The following is a 21,900-nucleotide window of genomic DNA, read 5'->3' as shown; positions in this document are numbered from 1 at the left end:
TTTTGGTTTCCTTTGTTCAACAGCTTGATGTAGTTGGAAGTTCACTTCTGCCAAAACAAGCTACTCAATGGGGTCTTCTCCTGAGAATTTTGCTTCTGTGTCCCAGGTTATGCTCTTCAAAGAAACATTTCAAAATACACCAAGCACATTCAAGAAGGCGCTTGAATTACTGAAACCATTTCTCAGCACACTAAAGTTAGAGAAGAAAAGAAAAAAATCTGAAGGAAAATTGATTTGCCTTTGGATGTGAGTGAAGATTTAAAATATATCATAACAGCTGTTTAATTTTATGTCATTGAAATTCCAATTTCACTCTTTTAATTGCTACTATGAACAATTCTTTGATTGCACTTGATGAAATTAAGTTTTGCCTTTTTAATGATTAAACATGGGAAAATTCAAGTGTGTTCTAGTTAAGATCTTAAATTATTGTGTGTGTTTAAATGATGAAGCAGAATCTACTGTGATGTTATTTTATCTGAAGACTAGCTACAATACTCAGTAATTGCACAAGGCACTCATTCACTCTCAGTTCTTTCAAAAGGACTAAAACAGTCCTTCAAAGAATAAGACAGAAAGTATTTACTTCTCACAACCATAATGTGACAGGAATCATGGTAGAAGGGAAAATGACATTTATCATCAGTCATGGTGTGGCAGTCTAAAGAGTTACTGGTCAGTCAACACATGAATAAATATGGTGCTCATTTGACTTGCAGAGTTTCATTTTGGAAAATGGCTAGGGTGTTTGTAGATGAGAGAACAATTGGGGAGCCCACGGTCTCATCAAAAACCCCCAAATCACACAAAGGCTTTTGATGGAAAAGCTCAAACCATGTGTTTCTTGCTGTGGACAGAAAACTCGGTCCCAGACTAGCTGACCACTAAGATAGAAACTGAAAAGATTTAACCGTGGTCTGCAAATGGACACAAGGAAAATAATAGGTGAGGCGGGGGACCTTTGGGCCTCACACCAAGGGCTTTCCCAGCAAAGACCTTGTTCTATACATGTGTGATATTTGAAAACTTGCACAGTCATCACAACATAACTACTTACAGTTAGGGAATAATAAAGTCTCAGCAAACCTACATAAGTTTTTCAGTATACTCTATACATTAGATCCTCATTTCTTAGATGCTTTTTTGGATGACAATGTCTGTACTTCATCTCAAAGAACATTGATTTTCTTGCATTTATTAATGCAAAAAATATGTTGTTTTGGCACAGGCTCCAGTAAAGGTGGCTATCAACTTACCCAAGAAACTGTGCTAATTTAATGTCATCTTTGAAAAATCAACCAAGAGTTAAGAAAAACAATTACATTGAGATGTAGGGCCAATATAGGTTGCTTTTTAGATGAATTTATAATTTTATAACTGCATTAATTTTACAGAAAAGTCATAAAGCACATACCCTTCACCCAATTTCCTTTGTTGGTCACAGTTTACACTGCTGTCATTTGTCTCTAGTTATTTTGATTTATTATTTTTTATGAGTCCATACTTCATTCCATTTATTTTTATCTTATTTTTAAAGTTTTTCATCACTGTCCTTTATTTCTGTCCATCCAGGACCGCATATTACATCCAATCATCCTGACTCTAAATGATGACTAAATGATGACTAAATGATGATGGTGCCTTCTTTTTGATGACTTGGGGAGTTTCTAGGAGAACTCCACGGGCATGTTGGATGAGACCTTGTGGAATCTGTGTGATGTTTTTCTCATGATTAGATTGGGATCACGAAGTTGGTGTGAGAAATCCACAGAACCGAAAGTCTTTTCATTCAATGGGACATAGAGTATCACACATGTTACCAGTGTTGATGCTGTCCTCTATCCCGTGGCTCAGGGAGTATCACCTCGTTGCTACACCGGAAACTTATGCTTTCTCCCCACTCCCCTTATGGTACCCCTTGGAAGGGAAGGGAGTTACAATGCATAACCCATACCTAACAAGTGAGGAACTTTCCTTCACCTCCTTGAAGACACAGGATCAACACAAATAATTTGAGATTCTTCTATGTGGGAGATTTGCCTATTTGTCCCATATATATGGGATATATATGGAATAATTTATTCTATTATTTCTATTTATTTTTGTCCTATGCATTCATGGATACTTTGGCTATAACCCAATATTATACTCTTAATTTGTTCATCTGAATTATTTCATCTTTGACCATTGAGAGCCCTCTTGTCCTGTTCCTAAAGATTACTTTTTCAAACAAAGATAATATGTCTCTTTTATTCTTACTTCCTATTTCTCCCAGAATTACCTATGAGAAGAATGTGGTGGTTTTCGTGTTGATTTTGTACTGTTTAAATATCAAAGCCATGTTCTCATATTTGTTCCTTGGACGTTCAATTCCTGCCTTTGTCAGTGGACAAATGCTTGCCTGAAGCCCAATCATTCCTCTTAATCAGAACAATGGGCTTCAGGAGCTCTTTGCATGTATTGTCATACTTTTTTTCTTTTACTTCATTCAATGTATCTGCCTAGGACATGTTACTCTATGAAAAGAAAATAATTTTTAAAAAATTGTACACACATCAGACCTACTTAACACTATACTTGTGAAATCCACCAAAAGTTATGAAAAATAGAATGAAAATCGCATGGTGATCAAATCACATGGAATTGAAATTAGCATGCCATATTTCTAACACATTTCTAAATGTTTTCTTACTCTCTGAGGAAACCTCTAGGTTAGTGTTATTAGATCAGTAATCAAGTCCCACATGTTGATATTTTTTATTTGTGTGTGTGTGTGTGTATGTGTGTGTAGTCATGTGTGCAAATACACTAGTATTTGGATTTGAAATCAATGCCTAATTGATGTCTCTACCACTTGAGCTGTCGCTCCACTTCCAGCTCTTTGCTGGTTAATTGGAGATAAGAGTTTCACAGACTTTCCTGTCCTGGCTGCTTTCAAACTACATCCTCAGATCTCAGCCTCACGGGTAGTTAGCATTGCAGGTGCCCACCTCCATGTGTAGATTTTGTTTTTATTGCTTTTGGTTTGTTTAACTTGTAGAAAACATTATTTAGTTATTTTATAGAACTAACTGCTAATCTGCCAGGGGCATTGCCCCATAGAAATGTAGAAGGGCTGGGAATGTGGTTTAGCGGTAGAGTGCTTGCCCGGCATGCATGAAGCCCTGGGTTCAACACCTCAGTACCACATAAACAGAAAAGGCCAGAAGAGGTGCTGTAACTCAAGAGGTAGAGTGCTAGTCTTCAGCACAAAGAAGTCAGGGCCCTAATCCCAAGCCAGAGGAGGAGGAGGAGGAGAAGGAGAGGAAGGAGGGAGAGGAGGGGGAGGAGGGGGAGGAGGGGGAGGAGGGGGAGGAGGGGGAGGAAGGAGAGGAGGAGGGGGAGGAGGAAAAGGAGGAAGAGGAATAGGAGGAAGAGGAGGTAGAGGAAAAGGAAGAAGAGGAAGAAGAAGAAGAAGAAGAAGAAGAAGAAGAAGAAGAAGAAGAAGAAGAAGAAGAAGAAGAAGAAGAAGAAGAGGGACGACGACAACGACGACAATAACAACAACATATAGCAAAACTCTAAGTTTGTGACCAAGAAGAAACTAGGATGGTACAATGAAATTGTCACTCCTGGGCTGGTATGTGGCTTACAGTACAGTGCTCACCTAGCATGCATGAAGCCCTGGGTTCAGTTCCTCAGTACCACATAAACAGAAAAGCTGGAAGTGGCGCTATGGCTCAAGTGGTTAGAGTGCTAGACTTGAGCAAAAGAAGCTCAGGGACAGTGCTCAGGCCTTGAGTTCAAGCCCCAGGACTGGTGAAAAAAGAAAGAGAGCAAGAGAGAGAAAGGAAGAAAGAAGAGAAGGAAAGGGAGGGAGGGAGGGAGGGAGGGAAGGAGAAAAGAAGGAAGGAAGGAAGGAAGGAAGGAAAGAGAGAAAGGAAGAAAGGAAGGAAAGAAAGGAATTGTCTGTCCTGATTATTTCTGGGTCTCCAGGTCTGTGCAGAGGCAATGGTTTCTTTGGGGTCCCTCCCAGCTTGTCCTTAGAGACCAGGGTAAAGAGTTTCCTAAACTATTGAATAAGGCTCTTTAAGATCACAAAGGTTCATTAGCTATGAGCCTATTATCATATAAAATAGTGTTTACTGAAATGAACTCCAAGAAATGGAAACACCAAGTTGTATGTTTTGCTTCTTGGTTTTTGTTTTTCCCTCCTTCCTTGCTGTTTTTGGTTTCTGTACTTTTTGTCTTGTGTGTAAGTTTATCTTACATACAGGGAGGAGGAGCACAGAAATGGTAGATCAAAGGGTGAACAAATGCAGCTACTCACTAGACACTATGTTGAAAACTGATCTATAAAACTTGTGGAGGAGGGGGCCGGGAGGGATAAACTAAGAGAAAACCAGGGAAGAGGTGAGACTGTTCAAAAAGAAGTGTACTCATTACCTGACTCATATATCTGTCACCCCTCTGTACATGACCTTTACAATAGCAATTACTAAAAGAGATTTTATAGTATTCAAGCTCTAAAGCCTAGTCTATTACAACCGAAAAGACATTCAAGGAAACAGAGGCTGCTCCTCAAACAAATATATTTATGACATTGTTTGAAGAAGAAAAGTATCTGAGTGTAGGCAGGTAGTGGATAAAAATTTATCAAGTCAACACAGAATTAAAAATAAGTCATAGGCAGGAGAGTCAGCGCAGTTGACACCATATAAGATTTCCCCTCAAGGCCTCAGCAACCTTACTTTCACCTCTGGGAAGTTGGTTCATTTTCTTTCCTAAGGAATTTCTTTAGCCTGACTGCTTTCAAAGGTGCCAACAGCAACAAACCAGGACAAAGAAAACCAACTGCTGAACGACATCCACCAGTACACACACACACACACACACACACACACACACACACACACTCACACCAACACTTTCTCCTTCCCACACCCACACCTCCATAATTTCCCTATAGAACCAAAAAGGCAGGACAGAACAAGGTAGGACAGAAACACCCCTGCTTTGTCTCAGTCAGGAGGGAAAACAGAATTAGAAGAGAAAAGCAAACTACAACCACCCCTCTCCCAACAAAGCCATCAATCAGGGCGGGGTCACTGGTGGTCACACTTACACTGAGAGGTGGCTGTGTTATAATTTGGTCTGTGGGTGCGTATGGAGAGGCAGAAAGAAAACGAGGCTGGTAGAAATTGAGTTAGTTGAATGCTTTTGGACTGAAAGCCAACATTAAACTGGTTTGCCTGTGAAACAAAAAAGCAAGTCCATTTTCTTGTTATTCTCCTCCTGATGCCATCCCGCAATTTGAAAAACTAAACTAAAATAAAAGGGAAATGAAGGCAGAAAGGTGAGCTGACCTGCAGGCCACCCAGAGAGCCCCTTGGGCCTCCGCTTCTCTTTAAAAGAAAGGTTTACTTTAGATACTCAAATAGACATTTTTAAATGTTGTTCAAATCCCAAACCTCAACCACTGGTCCCCATGTTTACAGTTCAGGATTATACAAATTTCCCTTGGTCCTCTGAGGCCTCATCTAAGAGACTTGATTGATACACTCCGGCAGCCCCAGGCCAAGCGGCAAAGCGCTTCTCAGAGCACACAGCCATTAGCTAATGGAAGACATTTTTCATCCCCTAGACAGACAGATGGCTACAGCCAGCTCCAGGACCAGCCAGAAGGGACACCTACCAGCTATGCAGGACGATGAGTGCCCAGTGGCCCTGAGTGACAGAAAAAAAAAGCAAAACCCTCATAAAGCAAAGCTCAGCTGCATTAGAAATGTTCTCAGGGTGCTATGGGCACAGAGTGATGCTCACAGGAGGATGAATAGAAAGTGTGTTTGCCATGCTGTTTTGGGTATTTTCTAGTTTGACATGCATCTTAAACAACTCATACTCCCTCCTGGTTGTTTGGAGGCCAGGAATAATCTGCAAAATACAATTATGGGAGTGGTAGATGTTCCAGAATATCTCAGTAAGAAACACTAGGTTTAGAGAGATCTGCTTCTTCTTCTTCTTCTTCTTCCTCCTCCTCCTCCTCCTCCTCCTCCTCCTCCTCCTCCTCCTCCTCCTCCTCCTCCTCCTTCTCCTCCTCCTCCTTCTCCTCTTCCTCCTCCTCCTCTTCTCTCCTCCTTCTCTTCCCTCCATTTCCTCCTCTTCCCTCCTTCCTCCTCCTTCTTCTTTATTATTACTATCTTTTGAAAATAATTTTAATGGTTATTTTTCCTTTATTTTATTAATCTTATGTTTATGTGGTCCCAAGGAATTGAACCCAGGGCCTTAGCCATGCTAGGCAAACACTCTACCACTAAGCCACATTTCCTGCACCTATTATTATCTTTAAGTAGTTGTAAAAAGGGGTTTGAACTCAACATGTCAGTGTAGGAGTACAATGCATCTTGATCAATGTCATCCCTTTCCCTATCATTCTCCCTCAGATCTCCCAGCCCTGTCTACCCTCTTAAGTTATTTGTATCCATTTCACATATGAATGAATATTAGGACTGTAGTAGCCATCCTTCCTCTCTCCATTTTTCTGACCTCCTTGTCCTTGCCCTCGTCTCCCTAACAACACGTTTCACTTTTCTGATATTATTTTTGTTAAACTGTAAGTTGAATGCTCAAAGGAGTTACACAATTGGAATTGTCCCCTGTGTATATCTAGCTTACCTTAGTCAATTTGTCTGTGTATAACAAGAGTATTTCTTTTGAAAGGGGATGAGAGCGAGTGCTGGCTAAGATTTCAACTTAAAACAGGATTTACATGGCTGTTAATAAAACCCCAAGGTATATAGTTCATCTCGAAGTAAGGAGGTGCTGGCAGGAAAGTGAAAGTTCTGGGATGGCAACTTGATTATAATAAAAAAAAATTACATGAATATAAAAATTCTCAGCTAGATCATCTTTTAGCACGCCATGACGGTGTGTTTGGACAAGCCTGAGAGGAGAAAATGATTTTGAATCTACAAAATCAGGTGTCTCTCCCTTCTTGGTCCCCATGCTTGCTAGGGCCCTGACCGGCCCTCAGCCCAAGAGGCCAAGTTCCCACGCTGATATTTTCTCATCATTGCACCAGGTCAGAGGATAACTGGCAAGGCCAATTGGAAAGCGAAAAGTGTAAACAGGTTTTTATTTTCCACTTCTTCTGGCTCTCCATGAATAGAACTTTCACAGAAGAACCTCAAGCTGATGGAAAAATTAGATAATCACACCAGGTTGCCCTAACCTACCCTGGTCATCCTCAGTGTGGGTCAGCTAAGGGCTTTACAGATACATAAGAAAATGCATTTGCCCTCACTTACTGACTGATGTTTCTTGGGAGATGAGGTAGCAAAAGACATGAAGAAACAACAACATTAAGATTTTCAATTTTATCATTGCTTTGACTGAATTAAAATAATTTCCATGTTTCTCAGAGTTGAAATTGAGTTTTCTACAAGAAAAGTAAGTCAGCAGCGCCCCCTACCGACTATTTTTGGCACCGTGCAGCACTTAACGGCCAAGTTGCGCCCACCAGAAAGTATTTTATATGAAAGAAAATTACTCATGCTTGCAAAACTTTAGCTGTTCCTAAAAGTTAAAGTAAGTTCTTAGTCATAAGGAAACTAGGTCTTCTACAACAAATAAGAAAATAAAATGCAGTATCACTTAAGTCTCATAGCATACAAGTATCTACTGATTGTTGTTTTTCATAAGTAAACATACTCAAATATTAAACAAAAATTCCCCCATCAGCGGGAATTGTAAAAATAAACACATGATGATATTTCTGAAAGTCACATAATTTAAGCCAGTTTTTCCACTCATACCCAAAGCTCTGCTTACATACTCCAGTTTCAAGTTTAAGGCAAAGCAAAGCTCCTCCAATCAAAGGCTTTTTACTCGCAATGGAAACTGAAGTTCCCAAGCCCACAGAAAACTGACTTGATATGGGAAATATTTGATTTTGAGAAATGTTTTTATATTCAAGAAAGAGAATTTTTAGTTAGAAACATTTCCATCGATGGCTGGTTTCTTTTAAATAAATATTTTAAACAAGAGGCCCAGTATGACTGGCAAGTGTTCTGGGCCCAGTAGTTCAGAGGCAATAGTAATAATACTGGGTATGTACCCACAATGACAAATAAAATCCCGAAACCTGGACAGTCCACACATTCTTAAAGGGGTGAAGACAGTTATTTATTTTCTGCTAAGTCAACATCTTTTTTTTTATGGGGACAGGAGCCTCACTTTTCTGTTGCTGCTGAACTAGTATCAGCAAACAGGCTACCAGAAAGTTTCTGTTTCTCTGTTTGTGATCTGGAAAAGAGAATTCTTTCTTTTTATTTTCTTTATTTTCATTATTCTTAATACATATAAATCACATATTCCTGATCTGTGCTACAACTCCATATATGCATATATCATGTTTCAGTGCTATCCACCTTCCAATTACTTTCTCTTTCTCTTCCCTTTCTTCTTGCTTTCTTGTTCCTTTTACCCTGCCCTAGAAGTCTGGAGAAGGCACTGTATTGACATGTCCACCAAAATAAAAAATATTTTCTATAATTGAAAAGCTGACAAGCAAAACATTCTGATGTTGCTACTATGAGAACTTACCTATACAAATTCATAGCCCTTTAGAATGAGAAGTAGAAGTTTTCTCACTTCATTTCATTGACAAAGAGGAACTCCATCCTGTGAATTTATAGCTTTTATATGATTGCCACAGAATCCTGTAGATGATAACACTGAACAGAACTGCACTGAATATTTTCAAAGTTTCTTAGACACCTGAGTTCTTATAATTTTAGAGTTAAGACAGCAATGATATAATTTGATCTAACACTGATCTACCAAGAGTGGCTCCTTTTAGTATCCAGTGAATTGTTCTAAAAATAGCTTCTCTGGAAGTGTATAGAATTAAACAAAAGACACAAAAGAAATAAAATATCAGTACTACTTTGGGTTCATAAAATACAAATTGAGTAAAAAAATAAAGACTTCCAAATAAACATGGTTCAAATGCCAGCATGTCACCTTTATAGATGTGATTTGTATGTGATAGTCACACCTTTGTAATCCTGTAAATAATTTCCAGTCAGATTGTATGAAGATAAGACAGGTGAAGCTCTTGTAACACAGTGTTCCATGAATGATAGCAATTGCTACATTCGTGATGATGATGGTGATGATAATACACATGACCTCAGTAGCTCTTTTGGGGAGTATACAAGAGAATTGTATTCCAGAATTAGAATGAACTTCATAGAATTAGGAAAACACAGAATTAGATGATGGCATGTAAGTGGAGCTCACACTTGTCTCACTTCAGACATCACTGAGCTTACTCTATTCAAGGTCTTGAATGCATCAAAGGATATTGAAAAGCATAAAGTAGAAGAAAAACTGCTAAAAAAAAAGAAAATGAAAAGAAAATGCTTTGAGATTTATCCTTTACTCAAAAAATTGAAAATTCTTTTCACTAATAGGAAAACAAATGAATCCATGTCGAAGAAGTGCATGGGTGATTTCATTTGCTCAGTTTCCCTTTGAGGACATGATTATCAGACCTCAAATGGCTCAAGCCAGTCTGCTATGGGCAAAGGCCCCAAAACAGTGCACCCCAATTGACTGTGGCTGGCACCCAGAGGAGAGAGTGCAGGCAAGAGGTCTGAAAGGAATTTAAGGAAAGCCTGAAATAATGCAAAGCCATTTCCTCAAAGGCAGACTTCATTCTCAAATTGCATAAGTGGAGCCACTAATAAATTATTAGGTATCTTCATTTAGAAATGCTTGTCCAACATTAACTAATTTGACCATATGATATTTTCAAAAGGATAATTACCATTCTCATCTAGCAGATGGGGAAATAAAGCTGAATGATCATCACATTTAAAAAGGAATATTATTTCATGTTATGACTAATACCGTATTTAGTTACCAACCTTATTAAAGGGTAGAAATATTCTGTCTGCATACAAAAATGATTTGACTGGCCTAATATGGGTAAGGTATATAGTTTTGAATGTTCTCTTTTAATAATTTCCTCCCTTTAAAATTATTTACTCATTTATTAATTTTGTGACAATACTGGGCCTTGAATTCAGGGTTTTCCAGTCTTGCATGGCTTTTTCTGCTCAAGGCTGGTGCTCTACCACTTGGGCCACACCTCTACTCCTGGCATTTTTTTTAAAACTGGAGATAAGAGTCACACAGACTTTTCTGATCTGATTCTCAGATCTGAAGCCTCCTGAGTAGTTAGGGCTACCTTTCTTAATCACAACCTGCAAAAATAAACAATTTCAAGTAGTCTACTTTTTTAAGTCACAGTACAAAAGAATATAATATATAATTGAAGCAATTCTGTGGAAGGAAAAGAAAGAGTAAAGTAATGGACAATAGTAAAGGCCTTTTCTATTCAGCCCCTGGAAAGTGCTCAAAGATTCCAGTGGACAAAGGGAATAAACATGCATTAATGGAGACCATGATATATAATGTGCTTGGGTCAATTAGTCTAGAAGTGACAGGTTTGGTGCTCCATTCAGGCTTCTTGCCCAGAGTGTTCAATAAACCTATCAACACAGTGGTTCTGGGAGCTAATGTACAGTTGGCCATCAAGAGCTATTGGTATCTAAGGATTCAGTATCCAGGGATTTTACTGATGATAGAAAATATTTTCAAAAGACAGTGTCGTACAGATTTTTTACCTTGTCATACTCCCTAAATTGTGTAGTATAAGAACAATTTACATAATGTTAGGTAGTATGACTAAGCTAGAAGCAACTGAAAGCACATAGAAGGATGTACGTAAATTTTCTGCAAACCCTACATCATTTAATGTAAGCCATTTGATTATGGGAATATTTTGGTGCTCATGGGTTTGGGGGGGGGAGTTTCTGGTATAAATTTACCCAGACCTATATGGATGTCAGTATGTAGATCTGACCACAAAATAGATCAAACCAAAATGCTTACAAGTAGATCATGTATGTTATTCTGCCCAATTTCTCTACTGTTTTACCACTAATGGTTGACAAATGTGATGCAAGCACCTGATCTAGACTTGGGATGAAATTGGGGTACTTTCCATTTACCCCACCCCATGTTGCAGACACAGATTATAATCTTGATGCAGTAATAATTAGGAAGCTCTACTGTATTCAACAGAACTAATAATTCCACAGCTCACTAGTGAACAGCCTGAAAAGGGAATTCATGAAGTAAAAGATGGATTGTGCCTCATAAACGCAAGGAGTGCCTGTGTCTTACCCTCTCTGAGATGTCTGACATCTCCCATAAAGCTCTTTCATTACTTAAATTCACTCTTGCAACTTTTCAAAACCAGGACTTGGAGCACGGATCAGATTATAGAATAAAGTCCAAGGCTCAATGCCATTCCAGGAGAGCTCACAAATATCTATCTAGGAATCGGAAGATTCACTCAACCATATTAACATTTATATTTTCTACCCTGAGGAGAGCCATTAACTGGACCCAGGGTCACAAACAGAGACACATTACAAAAAATACCTGTGCACCCAGTTTATTGCAGCGCCATTACAATACTCAAGCTATAGCATCTGCTTAGGTGCTGATGAATATATAAATTGATGAATATATAAAGAAAATGTGCTATACATAGCAATGGAGTATCATTCATTCATCCTGAAAGGATGAGATGATTTCATTTGTAGGAAAATAGATGCAACTGGAAATCATCCTGTTAAACAAATATATATGAGATTAAGAAAGAAAAATACAGAATCTCAACCTAACAAAGAAAAAGCAAGACTCAAAGTCAAGCAGAAACCATCAGGAATGATGAAAATGAAATGAAAGAGTAAGCAGTGTGTGTGTGTGTGAATAAGATCAAAACACTTTATATGCTTGCATGAAAATAGAATAATCAAACCCTCTAAAATTATTTAACAAAGGGAGGGCAAAGATAAGGAGTCACAGAGGGTGACTTTTATAGAAGTACATTATGTGCATATGTGGAGATATGACAATGAAGCTTCTTAGCATAATTAATCTATGCTAATTACAATAGAGAAAGAAGCTGCCCTGGAAAGTTCCCTGAAGACCTAACAGCATAGAGTTAGACCTACAATTAGTCTGCTGACCAGTTCCCCCCCACACACACACAATGCATCCCCAACTAACCATTTGTTAGAGCACCACCTGGACTTGTAGACACTAGTTCCATTTAATGAGACTAGTTGAGAGAAGGGATGTGGTTTTACTTGTCATGGTGGTATTGTAATATCCCCTTTGGCTCCATGGTCATTTTCTATCTTTAATTAATTAGCTAATTAATTAATACACTGATAACTTTCTTCATGCTAAGGACTGCAGTGGGAACAGTATAGAAACTGGGGGGGAGGTGGGGGGAAAACCTGAGAGAATCCCAGGGTGGGCAGACAAGCAGCTGCCCTAAGATGCAAGAGTCCTGATCCCTGGAGTGTGGGCTTCACTAAGGCAGTGGCAAAGGAGCAATAGGTGTAATTACAGTTATTAATCAGCTAATTTATGATACAGAAGGCATCAAAAGAAGGGTTGTCTTTTAAGTGTGGAAGAGGACATCTAAGTGAAGTAATGTGAGAACAACTTGATCGGCCATCCTGGGCTTTGAAGATGAACAGAGCCTTGAGTAAGACATGTGGCAAACCAAATGAGGCCTCAGCAAGTTGAAAGAGTTCTTCTGGGAGACAGCAGAATGGAGCCCAGACACCTTGAGTTCAGCCGAACGTGCTCATCTTGAGCATCTAGCCTCAACATTGGCAACACATCTGTTTTGTTTGAAGCAACAAAATTTGTGTCAACTTGTAAACAAAAAAACACTTGTAAAAGAAATCCTAAAAGTCTCCTAGAGATTTAGTAATCCACTGAGGTATAAGCACTAAACAATAAGTGCACAACAAAAAGTGTGATTAGAAACCAAAGTGCCAGGGAGGGAGACACTTTGGACACCCCCTTGTCAAAGGACACCTGATCTCTGGGTACGCAGATGTGGTGAACAGGCAAAGACTTAAAAGTCAGAACAAGGGCTGGGGATATAGCCTAGTGGCAAGAGTGCCTGCCTCGGATACACGAGGCCCTAGGTTCGATTCCCCAGCACCACATATACAGAAAACGGCCAGAAGCGGCGCTGTGGCTCAAGTGGAAGAGTGCTAGCCTTGAGCGGGAAGAAGCCAGGGACAGTGCTCAGGCCCTGAGTCCAAAGGCCCAGGACTGGCCAAAAAAAAAAAAAAAAAAAAGTCAGAACAAGCCATGAGGAGCCTGGGAGGGAGTTCAGGCAGAAGCAATCCTTCATGTGCAGCGCGTGGTTGCTAAATGCAAGCCATGTGTTTGGAAAGCAGGACGTGATTCAGTCTATTAAAGTGATCAGGGCTCTGGGGTCCTGACAGGAAGAGGTCTGCAGTGCAGTGCTGAGGATGAGCTGGAAGACGGCCTGGGGAGTTCAGCTCACAGACAGTATCTTGTGCTTCTTGAGCTTCTTATATCGCTGCACGCAGCTCTCTTGGGGCTGCTTTTGTGGAAGTAACTGCAGATGGGTGGACAGGATGTCAGCACCATTGGCTGGGAGTGAAGAAGAATATCAGGAATTACCTGTAAGGGTTTCAGGCCAGGTGACTGCTCAGTTAGTAAGCCTGGAAAGTGAGCGCATCTCTGAGGTAAAATGGTGGAGTTGATAGAGAAGTGGGGGCACACAAAACATTTGCAGTATCTGAGCACTGTCTGGGACTCAGGGTTTTAGAAGGCGAGCTAAGGAAGTTGCCAGGCTAGCTTGGTCTTTACCTCGAGTAGAACATGGCAATGATGGGATCATGGGGAGATTCAGCCAGGTACCTTCATGCTCAGGGCCATTTAGGAGAGGCTGAATGAGATGGGCAGGCAGAATCCCACTTGGGGAAACCAAATCTCTCCCACGAGGCAAGGACACAGTTATTCTTCATCTAATGAATATTAAGAAGGCATGTGTTGGGTCGTGTGGCACTGCTGGTTGCTGCTGACTGACCCTGAATTTATGAGGCTGACAGGTGAATAACCACATCAATAATTTAGGAGCAGATAATTATGCATGGTAAGTACTATGAGGACATAGCCAGTAACTTAAGACATTAGGTTGTCAGGGGAGAGCGGAAGACAGGAAAGGAACAGAAGTGGGATTTGGGGGTGGGGAGACATGACAGAGTAGTTTCACAAAGGAACTGAGAGTCCAAGTCACAGGAAGAAAACTGGGGAAATGCCAGGTGCTGGTGGCTCATGCCTATAATTCTAGCTATACAGGAGGCTGAGATCCAAGGACTGTGGTTTGAAGCCAGTTCAGTCAGAAAAGTCCCAGTGAGACTCTTATCTCCAATTAACCACTCAAAAACTAGAAGGAGTGCTGTAGCTCCAGTGGTAGAGCGCAAGCCTTAAGCACAAAGAGGCTCAGAGACAGTGTCCAGGCTCCAAGTTCAAGCCCCACAACTGAAAAAACAAAGAGAAAGAATGAACAAAAGAAAGAAAGAACAACAAAAGAAAGAAGGAAGGAAAGGGAGGAGGAAAGGAGGGAGGGAGGGAGGGAGGGAGGGAGGAAGGGAGGGAGGGAGGAAGGGAGGGAGGGAGGGAGGGAGAAAGCAAGCTAGGGGACCATTCTGAGGATGTGGGGGGTTAGCTGTGAGTTAGGAAAGAAGTCAGTGGATTCAACATGAACAGAAAGGAGACTAGTGAGGGTTAGCAGAATAAGGCTCAGACTAGATAATACTGATAGAAAAGCATATAGTAAGGAGTTTGAATTGGTTTCCAGAGCAGCCAAAATCCACGGAAGGGTTCAAGGAAAAGAGTGATGTAATTTATTTATATTCATAAATATCATTCCAGCTTCCTCCTTTCCCACTTTGGCCCTAGTATTTGTTGGCATTTCCCCCACCTCAGATCCTCAGTTCCTGCCACTAGCCCCCAGATCCAACCATACCTGAACTCCCTGCCCTAGAGCTATAATGGGCCGCTCCCACTCACCATTAAGACCTACCTACTTCCCCTTTAGCCCCAGAGAGAAGCTGCCACCTGGATAAGGTGCAAATGCCATGTTGCCCCCTCTCCCGTGGGAGCTATGGCCCCACTAATAAACCTCCTTATAAACTTTCTTCTGTCCGTAACTATCTCTGTATTGTCTTCTGGGATGGCTGAGACATATTCTTTTGGTATTCTTTATTCCTTTTCTTTTCTTCTTTATTGCTTTCATAGTCCAGAGTCTGGTTCCTTTAACTCCTGGGAAAGGGGACTATTTGAGCCTGCTAGTGCTCACAGCACTGTACCCCAGCTCCAAGACAAAATGGTTTCATGGAAGATGCTCCATAAGTGTTTTTTTTTTCTTTTCTTTTTTATTTTGCCAGTCCTGGGCCTTGGACTCCGGGCCTGAGCACTGTCCCTGGCTTCTTCCCGCTCAAGGCTAGCACTCTGCCGCTTGAGCCACAGCGCCGCTTCTGGCCGTTTTCTGTATATGTGGTGCTGGGGAATCGAACCTAGGGCCTCGTGTATCCGAGGCAGGCACTCTTGCCACTAGGCTATATCCCCAGCCCCATAAGTGTGTTTTTGAACACAAACAACTGAAGCACTGAATGCGAACAGATCTTTGTTTTACACATAATCCACAACAACAACGTTCCTACAGCCAAGGATGTGGTCAGCAACCATCCTCCTTGCTACTGGAACTCTAAAAATATCCAAGTGGTGTTTTGTTTTGTTCTGTTTCCTCCAAGTTTCTTCAGGGTTTACAGTGGAACTTACTGTGCTATTTCATTACTGGGCTCTTCTCCTCCCCATGAACTTCGGTCCTGTTCTTGTTTCCCTTTCATTTGGAATTGTACATCATCCCATGTCTTCACTGAGCAGACTCAGTCTTTCATTCTTCAGACATAGACTGGGAGTGCTATGCCCAAGTCTTTCATCTCTTTCTCCCCTAGTCCTTCCATCACCCTGACTTTCTTGCTTTTAATAAAGCTCTGATCTTGCCTTAAAAGTATCTATCTGTCTCTTTACGAGTCAAGGCCCCATGAATGTGTGTTTTACTGTGGACCCTGATAGGATAATGTATTGGCTTTTCAGTACTGACCCAGTGGGAATGCCCTTCAGAATGCCTTGCTCACTTGCACTGAGGCCTGGCAGATGTTCTAAGCAAGATACCGAGGAGACTCACAGGAAGTATTGAATTCCTAGGCTACTCATGAGCAATCATGGAGGCTCTTTAACATCTGGGCACAGAAGAAAACCCCTTCTCCCCAAAGAGACCAGACTATTGGCCTAAATCCCCAAACCTACAAATTAGCCAGAAAATTGCTAGGGAAATCAGAGAATTGAAAATTCATTCAGCCAGTAATATTTAGCTGTTTGGTATGTTATTTTCTTCTGAAGGAACACCATGAGTCTCTTTTTAATTGTTTTCTTGTATAAGAGGCTGTATTACTTCCTCCCAAACATTTAGTTTGTTTTTCAATAGTGCCTACTGGTGCTTTAAAATATTACACATTTAAAGATATAACACTAGATTATAGCTCTAGTCACAAGTTACCATTGAGGTAAAATACTTGTTGATAGACTACAATGTGAAAAAAATACTAATTTGCTAAATTAGAGATCTCTCATTAGTGTTGCATATACAACTATTAATTATGTATTAAGACGCTAAATAAAAATGTATGCATTTCTGCAAAACATCAGACGTTCTGTCAAAAATGTCTTCCTCTTTTACAGTTTCTTTAGCAAGACTAAAAAGAACATTTCCTAGTTTTCTTCCTCAAATGAGATAAAATCAGATACCCACAGGTAGCTTTAGTGAATTTACCAACCCTTAAACACCATTCCATCATCAGTGAAACATAATGTATAAAAGGTAATGAAAGGGCTGGGAATATGGCTTAGCAGTAGAGCGCCTTGTATGCATGAAGCCCTGGGTTCAATTCCTCAGCACTACATAAACAGAAAAAGCTGGCAGTGGTGCTGTGGCTCAAGTGGTAGAGTGCTAGCCTTGAGCAAAAGGAAGCCAGGGACAGTGCTCAGGTCCTGAGTCCCAGCTCCAGGACTGGCTAAATAAATAAATAAATAAATAAATAAATAAAACAAAAAAGGTAATGAAATATATTCAACAAAAATTTTCCACATACAACACCACTTGGAATTTTTTCTTTTATAATTTCTTAATATTATTTTCATTTTTAAAAATTTCTTACTCTTATGTTGTTCATGGAAAATTGTGCTCACTTTGCCTATTTTTCATACTTAAATTTCAACTTAATTGATAATTCACTTAAGTAAGTTTTGGGTAAATAGAAAACATTTTCTAGGGCTTGCGTATCCATGTTTATTGCTGCATTGCTCACAATAGCCAATATATGGAAACAACCCAGATGCCCCACTATGGATGAATGAATCAAAAAAATGTGGTACCTGTACACAATACAATGGAATTCTACACAGCGATTAGAAATAATTAAATAATGGCATTCGCAGGGAAAAGGACAGGTCTAGAACAAATCATGTTGAGTGAGACAAGCCTAGAACATAGCAACCAACAGCACATGGTCTCCCTGATATGTGGGTGTTAGAAATAAATAACAAAGGGACATGACAAAGAAAGCAGGACCCAAAGTGCCAATTCACAGGGAGACAAAAAATAAGGCCAGTCTTGGGAGAAAGGCACCCAAATGTAAAACACAAACACTAATTCATATGTACAAAAATTAATATCCAAGCTGTAAAGAACTCCAAAGATAAGGAAGCAAAAGGCTTCTTTATAATTAATCTTAGAAAATTTAAAGGACCCTATACCCTTTACCTCACACAAGGTGTATACATGAGCACATGTGAAAGAAGCTGGGAGAAGGACACAGATGAATGGAAAATGGGGGGGGGAATACAGTAGGAAAGAGTCCAACAGCTACAAAAGACACTCATGAGAACAAACTAAGCAACTCAAGGGCAGCAGGGAGGAGAGAAGAAATTAGAGAAAATGAAGAAACAGACTACACTAAGCAAAAGAAAAGGAATGTATATGTATATATCACTCGATCTTGGAGGAATTGTTTTACTGTTAATAATCAGAGAGGTCATAAGCATTGTAGACTAGAGTGCCAATGTACATCAAAGGCAAGAGGTTTTTGGTTTTTGAAAAAATAATGAAAGCAAGGGTGTGTTTTGAGGGGCTGGGGGGAGGGAAGGAGGGAGAAAAAATGAGGAAGGGATAACAAGTATGACAAGAAATATATATATATGTATGTATTCACTACCTTTAGTATGTAACTGTAACTTTGTACATCATCCTGACAATAAAAAAAGGATAGTAGTTCAAGGTTAGACATGGAAAACAACAGTTGGCAAAACCCCATTTCAGCAGACAAACCAGTAGTGTTAATAGAAGTCTCACTGCAGCTACTCCAGAGTTTCAAGTAAGAATGTCATGACATAAGGCTCCTTCAGACAAAAAGTATAAGACCCCATCTGAAGTGGCTCAAGTGATAGAGTACTTGCTTATTAAGTTCAAAGCTCTGAGTCTAAACCAGTACTACCAAAAATAGTTTTTAAAAAAAGATTGAATTTTTCCTGCAAGTAGACTGCTTTGTGGTTAAGAACTCACAAAACAGGGGCCAAACTGATTGTCATCATTAAATTAACGATTGTCATCGTTAATTGCTATGGTGAAAGAAAATGGAGGCATGATCCTGGTGAGTGGGGAAGACTGTAGGAAATCTCTTGGGCAATGGAATGGGCAGAGCTGAAACAGCTAAACCACAGAGGGACAGATAATGGGTAAGGAAGGAAAGGGAGAGCACAGAGACAGGGGCAGAAATATGCATTGATTTTAGTGAGCCTAGGGCTTTCAAGAAGAGGTCAGGCAGGCCAACTGGACAGCTCTGAATACAGAGCTTGAAATACAGAACTTGACATTTCTCCTGCAAATGTAAACTGAAGGGTAGCTTTGAAAGTGCACATTAAAGTAACTTTACCATATTTTCAGGTGGGTCGTTTCAATCACTAAAATGTGGTGAAGAATATGTGCTGGTATGCAAATATTCTCCAAGATGTTGCACTATTGAGAACGATGGGGCAGGAAATGGCAAGTATCTCCTAGAGATCAACAGGCCTGCCTTTGACTGAGTTGCAGATTTCAAAGGGGATGCCCTGCAAACAGATCTCTGCAAGGAAGTTGGAAAAGTGCAGCTGCTTGAACAGCTTAAGTGATTTAGCCTAATTCCTCTGTAAACTGTATTTTAAATGGCTATGAAACCACATTGCTGCGACTGGTATTGTTTAAAGGGATAGAAGCCCAGCTAAAATGCTTTGGATTGCTTTCATAAATATTCAGGTTTATTCTACTGAGACTTTTTCCCTTAGCAGATTCTATGAATTCATCGCTTGTAAGCAATGAAGACTGGACTTCCCACTGGGAATCATGAGGACTGAAAGGCACATGGACTTCAGTTCTTTGAAGAACTAGTGGGTTGTACTATTTGAGCTTGCTTAATAATGTAGTTTCTGTAAATAAAGCAAGGGAAAGCTCACTTTACCTTGATTTCCATAAAGACCAATGTGACTCTCACTACCCAAAAGACAAACATAAGGCTTAAAGGACTTCATTTTGTATGCTGAATATAGCAACTAAGTCAATTTTATAAAGAAAAGAAAAGGCCTATTCAGGAAGAAATGGAGGTGAAAGATAAATCCTTACTTGATCAGAGTCCTGTTGTAAGCATATAGTAGAAAACACCTAAGAACAGTGCATTAAAAGCCATCCGAAGAGTTTGATTTAAAAAACATATATATGTAGATACATATGTATATATAAACATACACATATATACATATATGTGTGTATGTAAAGCCTCATTGATAAGGAATATGTCCTCACGATGAATGCAAGCCATATATTCAACGTCTTCACAGGTAGTAAAACAAGAAGGAAAATGCAGGTCTCTGCAGGTCATGAGTCCAACCTGTGTCCTTTACACTACCTGAAGTAGGAGGTTTCTCAAAACAATATGGATTTTGATCAATATATTCAACCCCTAATTGAAAAGTACCATCAACTGAACATATATGTACAAAAACTTGAAAAAATGTCTCTACATCTTTCCTAGAAAAGAAGTGATTTTTGAAAAATACAATACCGTCATCCATCCTTAGTGAGTACTTCCCACTGGAAAGCCTCAGTAATATGGAATATATCCTTAAGATGAATACAAGCCAATTGGAAAGTGAAAAGCAGGCAACTAAAAGGTTCTTATAGAAGACAGTATTTCATCAATACTTAAATGAGTGAGTGCAAAGACTGCAAGCATTCTGTCTTGCATGAAACTTCTCCTTACATTGGGTTGTCCAGTGGAGAGATGAAAGCAAGGGTGAGACTGGCATTTAACCTTAAGTTGGAGGAAATTTGAACCTGCCAAAAGTGTTGGTTGGACAACGAAATGTCGGTGAAAAAGAAAATTATTAACTAGAATGGAGTGCTATCCAAAGTCCCCATCTTGGCCCCAAGAAGACAAAATCCCCAGAGAATGTTGGCATGATAGGGACCCTCAAGTGAATGAATGAGATTCAGCCAGTGCAGAAGGTGGCCAGTGTTTTAATGAGCTTCTGTATCTATAGTTGCTAAACTTGGAGTAGGGGAAGAAAGTGAACACGTTAAGGAAAAGTGTATAGAGAGAATGGGTCTGCAGATGGTCAGTCTACAAATCAAAGAATTGGACCCTGTCAGCCTGCAGGTCTGACTCCTGGGAGCTATCCAGGGTACTGAAGATTCTGTTACAATCTGACCCAGTGGACCAATTCCTGCTTTTTTTCTATACATGAGTGGCATGTGGACCTCTTCATTTCAATCACTCTAAAGTTACTGCTATTTATAACTTCCATTCCTTTTTAAACCATGTTACAGGGTCTGCTACTGATCTGTTTATAATTCTAAGCTGTCAATTTGAGGCATTGATAGTTCAAAAAGAAAAATTTAAGTGAATGAAACAATAATTATTTGTTAGTTTAGACTAGATAATTTCTGCAGGAAAACTGTAGAAATGAGCCTGGAAATTTAGACTGAAATTAGCTGGTAAAAATACTGATTAATTAAGGAATTTTAACTTTTTTGCAAAGAAAGTTTCAAGGGCATTGATAGAACATTGACATGATAAAATTACTAGGAAAATCAATATGGAAATATTATGCCAATTTGTCACAGATGAAAAAATTATGTGCTAAACTGATAGCCTACAGCATCTATTACAGATTTTTAAAAATTTGTTTGTTTGTTTTCTGCTGGCATTAAAGCTTGAATTCAGGGCTTAGGTGCTGTCCGTTAGCTCCCTTTGCTCAAGGCTAGCACTCTACCATTTGAACCACTGCTCTACTTCTGGCTCTTTGCTGATTAATTTAAGGTAATATCTCATGGACTTTCCTGACAGAGCTGTCTTCAAATCACAATCCTTAAATCTCAGCCTCCTGGGCAGCTAGGATTACAGGCATGAGCCACCAGTGTCCAGCTTTTTATAAGTTTATAAAATGTATTTTTTCTTTACTTGAAAAAGACTATTTAGGGATTTGGAATTTCAAGAAAAAGTTTCCAAAGACTTCAAGATCACATTTCATATTTTCCTATTTACAAGAAGCATGAAAGTGGCTGGGTGCTGGTGGCTGACACCTATAATCCTAGCCATTCAAGAGGCTGGGGTACGAAGATCATGATTCAAAGCCAGCCTGTGCAGAAAGTCTATGAGACTCTTAACTCCAATTAATTACACACACACACACACACACACACACACACACACACACACACACACACACACAACAAAGAGCTGGAAGTGGAGCCGTGGCTCAAGTGGTAGACCACCATCTATGAGCAAGAAAGCTTAGGGACAGCACCCAAGCTCCAAGTTCAGTGTCAAGACCAACCACACACAAAAA

General features: G+C 39.8%; 1 protein-coding gene across 1 annotated transcript in view; it reads right to left on the bottom strand.

The window, feature by feature from the left end:
* The window catches only part of Dync1i1 (dynein cytoplasmic 1 intermediate chain 1), a 270,153-nt gene that overhangs the window by 158,701 nt on the left and 89,552 nt on the right, over positions 1 to 21,900 (bottom strand). The gene's annotated exons all lie outside the window — the stretch shown is intronic.

Source organism: Perognathus longimembris, chromosome 2 (genome assembly GCF_023159225.1).
Source record: "Perognathus longimembris pacificus isolate PPM17 chromosome 2, ASM2315922v1, whole genome shotgun sequence".
NCBI classification, from domain to species: domain Eukaryota; kingdom Metazoa; phylum Chordata; class Mammalia; order Rodentia; family Heteromyidae; genus Perognathus; species Perognathus longimembris.
This window is presented reverse-complemented; position numbering and strand designations above follow the sequence as displayed.